The 10,824-nt window shown below is 40.0% G+C and overlaps 1 long non-coding RNA gene across 1 annotated transcript in view; it reads right to left on the bottom strand.

The window, feature by feature from the left end:
• Positions 1–1,320: 1,320 nt before the first annotated feature.
• LOC130158832 (uncharacterized) overlaps positions 1,321–10,824 on the bottom strand; it is a 100,144-nt gene continuing 90,640 nt past the window's right edge. The window contains exon 3 of the long non-coding RNA XR_008825500.1: positions 1,321–1,399. This is a non-coding gene — a long non-coding RNA (uncharacterized LOC130158832). The remainder of the gene's footprint in view (positions 1,400–10,824) is intronic.

Raw genomic sequence — 10,824 nt, 5'->3', positions numbered from 1 at the left:
GGGGTTGGTACTGAGACTGGCACCGTTTAACAGCTTTGTCAATGACATGGGCAGTAGGATCAAGTGCACACTCAGTGAATTTGCTGACGACACTGAGCTGTGTGGTGCAGTCGACACACCAGAGGGAAGGGCTGCCACCCAGAGGGACCTTGCAGGCTTGAGAGCTGGGCCCGCGCAAACCTCATGAAGTTCAAGAAGGCCAAGTACGAGGTCCTGCACCTGGGTTGGAGCAATCCCAAGCACAAATACAGGCTGGGCGGAGAAAAGATTAAGAGCCACCCTGAGGAGAAGGACTTGCAGGTGTTGGATGAAAAACTCAACAGAACCGGCAATGTGTGTTTGCAGCCCAGAAAGCCAACTGTACCCAGGGCTGCATCAAAAGAAGCATGGCCAGCGGGTCCAGGGAGGTGATTCTCCGCCTCTACTCCACTCTGATGAGACACCACCTGGAGTCCTGTGTTCAGCTTTGCAGCCCCCAACACAAGAAGGATGTGGACATGTTGGAGCAATTGCAGAGGAGGGCCACAAAGATGATCGGAGGGCTGGAACACCTCTCCTGTAAAGACAGGCTGAGAAAGTTGGGGTTGTTCAGCCTGGAGAAAGGAAGACTTCAGGAAGACCTTATAGCAGCCTTCCAGTACCTAAAGGGGCCTACTAGACTATTACGGTTACCAGAAAATGGCAAATTGGTCCAAGTACTTCAAAATCATGCAGTGGTATCAGAAAGAATCCATTTCATTAAAAATTTCTAACACAACAGCTATTTTGAGCTGTTCCTCCAGAGAAAACTATGACAGCAATTTCTCCAAGTAAAACATTTCCACTAAAATAATGATTCTGATTGCTATGAAATAACTGATTTTTTCCTACTGTTTTTACCAATTTTATTAATGAGAAGTTGATAGGAGGTGAAAAAAAACCAACATAAACCCCCTCATTTAATATGGAGATTGGCAATAAATAATCATTCAAGAAAAAGATTAATTAGCTATGGACCAACACAAAACCCACATTGTACATAATGCCTAACAAAACTGAACCTCAAACTTGTATTTATTGTCAGAGGAAGAAGATGATATATGAATTTCACTTGATTTTAGAAAAAGTAAAACAATAGCTTTTAGGATTCTCTTTTTAGGCATGAATTCAGAGAAAAGCAATATTTACATATATGCACCTCACAGATAACAGGATATATTTTAGCTAATTTTTTAGAAAAGTTCCAATGTCTGAGTGGTTAGGCGTTTTTGTTTTAATTTTTGTTGATAGAAATAAAAAATTCACACCGAACATAATTAGCTATGTCTTACTTACTGAGAACTATGGAAACATCTGTTTTACTCCTGAACTCCACAATCCAGCAGCGCTCCAAGATTACCACTTCAGAGGCTTCAGAATTCTGTGAAACATAAAGATGACAAAACATTAAGATTTGGAACCTGACTGGGAAGTCCTTCTGTTTGGCTGTTCACAGCCAGCACAACATGTAGATATAAAGACAACAAAGCATAACAGTGACTAGGCAGATGGATATAGGCATTCTTTAATTACTGATCTGTGTCATCCTACTTCAAGTCAATGAGCTATATAATAGGAATAAACTGTTAGAAAAGACCACACAGGAAACTAAGAAAAAAAGGAACTCGGTAGCTGGATTTCCTCCACACTGTAGATATCCAGAAGTTTAGGTGCCACCTCACTCTTAAGCAAATCAGGCAAGCCCAGTTTATTTCAACTTCCATACCTAGTAATATAGCTGAATCAAATGTCAGATTCTATTCAAAGAGTAGAGTACCTTCAAGTGAACAAAATAACGTGCAATTGTAGAGTAGGCATTTCTTTTCCATTTTTATTTAAAAGGGATTACTTTATCATGACTTGAAACTCTGAATGTTGTCTCTGGCTATGCCATTTGAATGACATTAAGTGATATGCACTATTGCAGAGTGCAATATGATAAGAATTAGCGCTATCATTTTTTGTGAATGCTCTGCAGAGAAGATGCAGACTCCTCTCCCAGTTTAGTAAGTGTGACTCATTTTTCAGAAGAGTGAAACTATCAATCACTCCCTCAGAATTAATCTTTTTTCCCCTAATACTTTTATTATCTGATTTTCATCCCTAACATCTGGTAACGAATAACCCTTAGAGCACACACCCATACACTTCCTCATTGCAGGTTCCCAACATAAATCTCACAGAGCTCGTTCTCTACTTGAGTGAGATTCTGCAGGGATTAATGTAAAATCTTATTTTAACATTCCTTCCTCAGGTACTTTTTTTATACCAAGTGACCTTAAAGATGAAATTTTTTCATATTGTAGACTAATTCTACCAAAAGCCTGAACTTTACTTCCACGTATTTGATACTTAATGAATTACTTCATAAAATGGCTTACATTCATAACACCTGATTAATATACACAAGTCTTCTTTGTCCACTCTTTCTCTGCATTTATACTATTACTTGGCCTGCCAGAATCAAACTCAAAACTTCTTGCCAAGAGTTTCACATTCATTTTTAAATGAATAGTTCGATCCTGCATTTTCTCTCAAAAAGACCCTTTACTTACCCAGTAATACCATTGTCTTTCATGAGCAAAAAAAAGTGAACATTTAATACAGTAAGACTGGTGAATAACAAACAGGTAATATTCCAGAAAGTCCGTGATTTCCTTGAGAAAGCCTGTATTTATTCCCTCCCTCTCACCTTCTACCACTTAATAAATGAACACTCCAAACCCAGTTATCAAAGCACAAGTCAGTATCTAAAGGTGAAAAAAGTTAAAATAAAACAGAGGAGTGGGGTGTGTGTGTGTGTGTGTGAAAAGCACATGATGTTATATTGAAATACGCCAGAATTCAAGACAGGGGTTTTGATGAACAAAGAAAAAGCAATCAGATTTATCTAGAAACTACTTGTACATTGAATTCTTAGAAATATTTTTCAGGCTGGGCTGGGCTAAAAGGGATGTATTGTCCTGTAGACTGAAAAACAGCTGATTGTATTAAAAAAAAAAAAAAAAAAAAGGCAAAAAGGAAGAAAGTAGTGAAATAGTGCAATTGGTTTGGGGAGAAATACGAATGCTACGTTAGGAACTTTTTTATTTATAGAATCCAGCAAGTCAAGCATACATAGTAACCCAGAGGCAATTCTCAGGTGCTATCAAGTGAGGCATTCTTTGAGGTTCTACAAGGGAAAGTAAAATACAAGAAGTCTTTACGAGCAATAGCTGAAGTCAGCTTGGGAAAATTGGCAATAACAGTTCAAAAAAACCAAATAACAGACTAATCAGGAAAAGCTCTGCACTGCAATGATGCTGATAACTATTTTGATTCTTTAGATTTTGAAGCAAGACATCAACACCATATAGTCTCCCAGATAACCCTGACTTGAAAAGTGGATAATGCAGCCCAACTCCTTCGAGAGCTGGCAATCTTTCAGAAAAAGTATGACCAAAAGAAGGCATTTATTTCAAAAGTTAACAAAGATCTGATACAATTTAACACTCAGCTGTGACTACATGAAAGAATCCTGTCCAGTCTCTGTTCAAAAAAATAGTCAATCATCTCTAACAATTCTTCCCTTTTTCATCTCTACAAAAAACGGTTCCTCTGATGATAGTGATGCCCCATAGACGAAACATGCAAGCATGACAACTCCCTAGAATTAACGTTTCCTCCAAAACATGTATCTGTAGTAAGTGGAAGCCTGTCAGTATATGAAGAAAAGCAACATGGCTTTCAAACCAGCCAGGTATTTGGAAAGGCCAGGAATGAACAATCACAGCTTCTATGTAGTTTGCTACAGTTGCCAAGACTTTAAAGCCTTGATATTTGGATTTCTACATGAAAGGCATACGTATAACACAGATAGCAAGTGGTTAGCAAAAGAATAACTATCAAATAATTAACAGGAATTTGTATTAGTAAGTTTTGTCTCACAATGCAATTGATGTACAACAGTAACTGCAAACATAAGAGAGAACAGCTCAGAGTATTTCAAGCTTTCTGCATTCTAAGACAGCAGATGCTGCAGCACAAGAGTCTCTTTAGAGACAAGTTACTCTACTCCCTATACCAGCAGAAGCTGGAATGAAAGAGTGTTGCAACTTCAAATGAATCTGAACATGTTTTCAAACACACAATAAAGTACAGCGATCAGAGGGTAGGCATTTACTTTTTCTGTATGTGAGAGAGAACAAGGTAAATACAAATAAAAGATGAAAGACCATAAGGCTTCTGGAGAAGAAAGTACATGTTGCTGCACAAAATCTCAAATATCCTGACACAAAAGTGAAGAAAAAGACCTTCAGAATTACTATTACTGCAGACTTTTCATCATTTAGATAGCTATGCACTCTATCATACAAAAAGCTAGCAAGAAAATTATTTACAAATGAAATGACAAAATTGTAATCAAGGGAACCATTATGCGTATGATAGAGATCAAAAATTTCTAAGTGCATAATACGAGCTTATTTAGACTAGCTATTATTTTCTTTTTATAGGTTTGATTTTAATAAAAGGGTAACTTCTAATAATCTGGTATTTATGCACAGCAAATACAACCAAAATCAGATCTGTAGTAATGTGTTACAGTCCAACATATTGGCTTTTTTCTTCCTACCACTGGTAATTTTGGGTAAGTTTTATAAAAAAGTTACTGGATCAATCCAAATGCCAAGCAGCAACTAGGCCTTGAACTGTTACACCTTTCTTGAAATACTGACAAAGTCTACAGGCACCCCACAACCCCCCAAGATCAGGAAATTGTTTCAAAACGCTGATTTGAGGAGGAAATGAAATTCTTCATAAATCTAACTTAAATATCCTAGTAAAACTGCTGAAGTAGTAGAGTCCCCAAAACCTAGAACTAGCAGAATCCCTTTCACTTCACTTTGTCAAATGACTGGCCAAGCCTTGCCATCAGTATGCCGTTGTAAATCCAAAGTACTACTGTACTACTAAATCCATGACTCTCTACTGTAACTCTCACAAGTTTCAAATGAAAGTAGTGAAGACAACCCTGTTTCTGTGGAGTTCATGCCTAAAACTGAAGTAAGAGATAGGCATACCAAAATACACGAGCAAGTGTTTTCTAACCGTATATTCATACCTACATAACTATACACAACTCCTTTTAATGTAAAGGAGTTCACTATGATATTAAACTGGCAACCATCATTCAGGTAACTAGCTCCAGATTCACGAGCAATCTGAAGCACACATTGCATAGAGAAGTTTTCTGATAGAGTAAAACATAACATTTTTGCAGTTAGAAAGCATAAAAACCAAAACCACGTTCTACAGCAGTGTGGGAAGCACACAGTACTTGAAGTTACATTGCTGCATTTTTCAGTTGTTTCTATCTACACCAAATTTGTAACTTACATTGTAACTGGAATTTACTAGTAAATTTGTAACTAGTTAGCTGTATCAAGTTGAGGACTAAACTGACAGTTAAAATTAGAAGTGACACTCCAAGCAATTCCTCGTTGTTAAAAAATAAGTAGAAAAGTAAAGCCATAGCATTGCAGGGGAAAGAAAAAAAACCCCAACCAAAAAAACCAAACCACTCCAACCCCTATAGAAAGTAAGAACTCTTCAAGTAACACATTATAAAATGCGCCCACAGTCAACGAGGGACATGGGGGAGGGTGAGGGGTGAGGTGGTGGAGGATGTGTGAATTTCACGGTTTGATTTTTTTAAAAGCTTATTTTTACAAACTTAAAACAATTCAATTGAAAGCCTTATAGAGTAGAGATGCTACATACACCCATCTACTTACCATGCTTTTCAAAACAGTTATTTTCTGCCTGCATTTATAAGTAATCCTATGATAAAAATAAGTTGAAGACAGAAATTTTATGCAAAAATAACAAAACAACTAAAACTGACAAAATTATAGTTACACAGAATTAACACAAAAGACTATGCTAGGGAACAAAAAATATTAAAATAACTTCAAAAGGCAAATGATTATATTGGTGTCGGTTCTTGCTTGCTATTAAAAAAAAAGATACTCGCAATAGAGGAGTTTGCCTGAAAGGACTGCTAGCAGCAGGTAAAGTTTATCACATTATTTTGAACCCATATCATCTCACCCCCAAATTGCAAAGTTAGCACTGTCCACCACTTATCAGAAGATGTATCTAATACCTTAGAAACCTTACAGGAAAAGTTGGTGACTGAGGAAAACCAAAAGACCATTGTATTGCACACCTACAAGGCTGCTTTCAGTGACACACAGGCTAAGAGTCTAACTTGCAAGAATGGAAAGCAAAGTGAAGTGCCTGCTCCTCATTAGTGACTCCTCCATAGTTCCACCACATACCTACATCCTGACTGTTTAAACCTGGCCCAGAAAAACCTCAGTGTCCTCAGACTCCTACTGAAGGCTGGCTTTCCAGGAGGAGAACCAGAAGGCAGTGAACAGGCATGATGATATGGCCACTATCTTGGCATGCCTACAGTGCGACCAAAGGTCTGCAGCCCATAATGGCATTAACAACAGGCTTGTGTTAACTGAGCTAGCTGTGGCACCAATAGCAGCAGCAAAGTCCTGTGAGCATTAAACATGGCACAAGCTGTACAACTTGCCTATAATCCTGATTTTTTACAACTTCACCAGTACTGGCAAATGACTTAGACTGAGACTTGCTCAATCATGTATGCATGTGCTCAGGTTGTGCTTTTGACTATACTAGAAACATTACCACCTATGTTTGGTGTTTCAGTGTTAGCACAGGTAAGATTCATCACTCCACAGGTAAAGCATAGTTTTATATATATATGTGAACAGGAAAAAATTGCCACAATTTGTCAGGGTAATTTCATTTACAAGCAGAAATACATTGAAATAAATCTAAGAATGTTAACTTTTCTACAGCAATGCATCCATTACTAAATAGAGCAAAATACACTGTTCTAATTTAGAGGTATTAAAAGATGACTAGTTAACATAGGCAAGCATATAATTTGCAGAATTAAAAATGCCCCTTTAAATGTTAGCAAGCAGTATTCAACAATCTAAAACCTCCTTTAATATTATGTATTCTTCTGCCATATTAATATTCCCACACTGTGTCTATTAAGTAACACAAAGCCTACAACCCAAGCCCTGTGATAAGGAAAAAATATGCTTCCTGGGCACCTGATGAGGTGCTTCAATTATTCAAGACAGGCTGTAACCTGGTAGTTCATTGCAATCACCTTTACAAACTGGCAGCTCACTGAAAGACACTCAAATAATCCTTTTCAAAAAATGCTCTACCCACTGTGATTAATCCATCATGCAGTGTTATCAGATACCAACTTCAAGCAGACAATATAATACCACTAATCTGCATTCACTCTGGAAAATGTTGATTTACGTCACCGAACAAGTCCTACAGAACAGACAAATACTTTTAATAGACTGTTCCCTTCAAAAATGTGAATACCTCCTATTATTATATATTTTTATATATAGCAATTTTCTTTTCAGTTTCAGAATGCATTAGTAGTAATAATAATAATGTATAAATACACATTCTCTTAAGTCACACCCCACATTCACTTGGTTTATTATCCACCAGCATAATTAAAAAATGAAAATTAAATGCTTTCTACATTCTACACATAGCTTGAAACAATCTCAAACAACCCTTCCTGCCTAAAAAGTTAATTATATACAGTTCAGATATGAATGAGTTAAGTTTTTCAAAGTTATATTACGGTGAAAGGCTCCAGTGCTGTATCACCACACATACCTTGGAAAATATGCTTTCCTAAAAAAATTCTCCCCTTTTGTTCTACAGTTTTTGGCTGTCATTTAAAACACGTGTTATTAACCTCTGGCCCAGTTCCAAACATATTACCTATTTACCTCAAAAATAGCTTAGAAAAAGAATTGGTAACTGTATTTTTAAACTAGGTATGACAGCTTATAGGATCATTTAGATTGGAAAAGACCTTTGAGATCACCAAGTCCAGCTGTTAACCCAGGACTGCCAAGTCCACCATGAAACCACATTGCCCCCAACTGCTACATTTACCTGTCTTTTAAACACCTGCAGGGATGGTGACTCAACCACTTCCCTGGACAGCCTGTTCCAATGTTTGACAACCCTGTCAGGGAAGACATTTTTCCTTAATATCCAGTCTAAACCTCCACTGGTACAATTTAAGCTGTTTCCTCTTGTCCTGTTGCTTGTTACTTGGGAGAGAGACCGACCCCCACCCGCCTACAGCCTCCTGTCAGGCAGTCGCAGAGAGCGATAAGCCCCCCCAGGCTCCTTTTCTCCAGGCTAAACACCCCGGCTCCCTCAGCCGCCCCTCACAACACTTGTGCCCCAGCCCCTTCCCCAGCCCCGCTGCCCGTCTCTGGACACGCTCCAGCCCCTCAGTGTCCCTCCTGCAGCGAGGGCCCCAAACCTGAACACAGGATTCCAGGGGTGGCCTCACCAGTGCCCCGTGCAGGGGGACGGTCACTGCCCTGGTCCCGCTGGCCACACTGCTTCTGATATGAGCCAGGTTGTCATTGGCCTCCTTGGCCACCTGGGCACTGTGCTGGCTCATGTTCAGCCGGCTGTTGACCAGCACCCCCAGGACCTTTTCCAGGAAGCAGCTTCCCAGCCACTCTGCCCCAAGCCCATAGCATTGCATAGGGTTGTTGTGACTCACACGCAGGACTCAAGTGCACTGAGCCTTGTTGAACCTCATGCAATTGGCCCTGGCTGATGGATCCAGCCTGTCCAGACCCCTCTGCAGAGCCTTCCTGCCCTCAAGCAGATCAACACTCCTCCACAGCTTAGTGTCACATGCAAACTTACTGAGGATGCACTCAATCTCCTCATCCAATTCATTGATAAAGATATTAAACAGGACTGTCCCCAATAAAATGCCCTGGGGAACACCACTTGTGACCAGCAACCACCTGGATTTAAGTCCATTCACCACAGCTCTTTAGACCCAGACATCCAGACAAATTTTTATCCAGCACTCTTTTTACTGCCAGAATGCTGCAGGAAATTGTGACAAAGGCTTTACAAAAGTCCTGGTAAACAACATGCACGGCCTTTCCCTTATCCACTAAGTGGGGTACCTTGTCGTAGGAGGAAATCACCTAGTAGTCCTGTAAATGCTGCATATGATGGCGCTCAGGATGACCTGCTCCATAGCCTTCCCCAGCACCAAGGTCAGGCTGACCGGCCTGTAGCTCACTGGATCCTCCTTCCAGCCTTTCTTGTAGATGGCCACCACACTTGCTAACTTCCAGTCAACTGGGACCTCCCCGGTTAGCCAGGATTGCTGGTAAGTGATTGAAAGTGCCTCGGTGAGCACTTCTGCCAGCTCCCCCAGTACCCTTAGGTGGATCCATGTGCTTATCTAAGTGGTATAGCAGGTCACTGATCATTTTCCCCTTGGATTATGGGAGCTTCATTCTGCTCCCTGCCCTGGTCTCCCCTTCAAGAGGCTGGGTACTCATGGAACAACTGGTCTTACTGTTAAAGACTGAAGTTAAGAAGGCATTAACAAACCTTGGCCTTTTCCTTATCCTTTGTCACTATGTTTCCCCCCCTTCCCCCCCCCCTCCAATAAAGGATGAAGATTCTCCTTAGCCCGTCTGTTGTTGCTAATGTATTTGTAGAAACATTTTTTATTGTCTTTCATGGCAGTAGCCAGATTGCATTGTAATTGGACTTTGGCCCTTCTAATTTTCTCCCTGCATAACCTCATGACACCCTTATAGTCATCCTGAGTTGCCGGCCCCTTCTTCCAAAGGTCACTAACTCTCCTTTTTTCCCTGAGTTCCAGCCAAAGCTCTCTGTTCGGCCAGGGTGCTGCTCTTCACGGCTGGCTTGTCCTTTGGCACATGGGGACCGCCTGCTCCTGCGCCTTTAAGATTTCCTTCCGGAAGAGCGCCCAGCCTTCCTGGACTCCTTCGCCCTTCACAGCTGCTTCCCGAGGGACTCTGTCAGCCAGGCTCCTAAACAGGCCCAAAGTCTGTCCTCTGGAAAGCCAAGCTTAATTATGACTCTTAACAGTTTCAGCAGTACCAGGGAAGTAAGCAAGTCTGAACACAAAAATATTACTTCTACAAGTGCTGCGTGTTTGTAAAATGCATTGTCTTTGGATGTTTAATGGTAGACAATGAAGAATGTTTCTTTCAGCTGGTAAGAATTCTACCAATGTTTTACCAATTTATTGCAAGTCTCAGAACATCTGTCATAGGTTTCCGTAAGTCTCAGTTACTGTTCTAAGTTACTAAGTTACTGTTCTACAGTTACTAAGACTCAGTTCCTGGAATCACGATATCACCACCTTTCCAAAGATCTTTCTGTTGCTTTTTAAAAGATGCACATGATTTTTAAGCCAGACTCCTAATTTTTCAGGGTCATAGCTTCTTAAATCTTGAGGTGGCTACACCACCCTTGTGAAAGTGAGACAATCAAAATTTCCTTGCTGAAGTTAAGTCACAAGACCTTACATCTCTCCCATTTAAAAAAAAAAATAAATAAAAGGTTCAGATTAAACAACAGATCATATAAATTACCCCTTTCCCTTCAGGAAGCCCAAGGAGTGAGAATTATAGGAAGACCACCAGCCACTCCTTGGGGACAAATTCTCTGCCAAGTTCATTGTGCCTCATTGATGCAGGGAGGTAAATGTACCTCTGCAGGGTAGGATATAGACTGCAGAAAGATTTCAGAAGATTGCAATTTTATTTTCTGCTAGAGGTAGAAAAAGAGATTTCACTGCTGTGTTTGAGAAAAGAAATGGTTTACTGGTTTTGGTACAGTTGACTAACAACAGATGAGTTTCTCTTGATACTCAGG

This window comes from Falco biarmicus, chromosome 1 (genome assembly GCF_023638135.1).
Source record: "Falco biarmicus isolate bFalBia1 chromosome 1, bFalBia1.pri, whole genome shotgun sequence".
Classification (NCBI taxonomy): Eukaryota; Metazoa; Chordata; class Aves; order Falconiformes; family Falconidae; genus Falco; species Falco biarmicus.
This window is presented reverse-complemented; position numbering and strand designations above follow the sequence as displayed.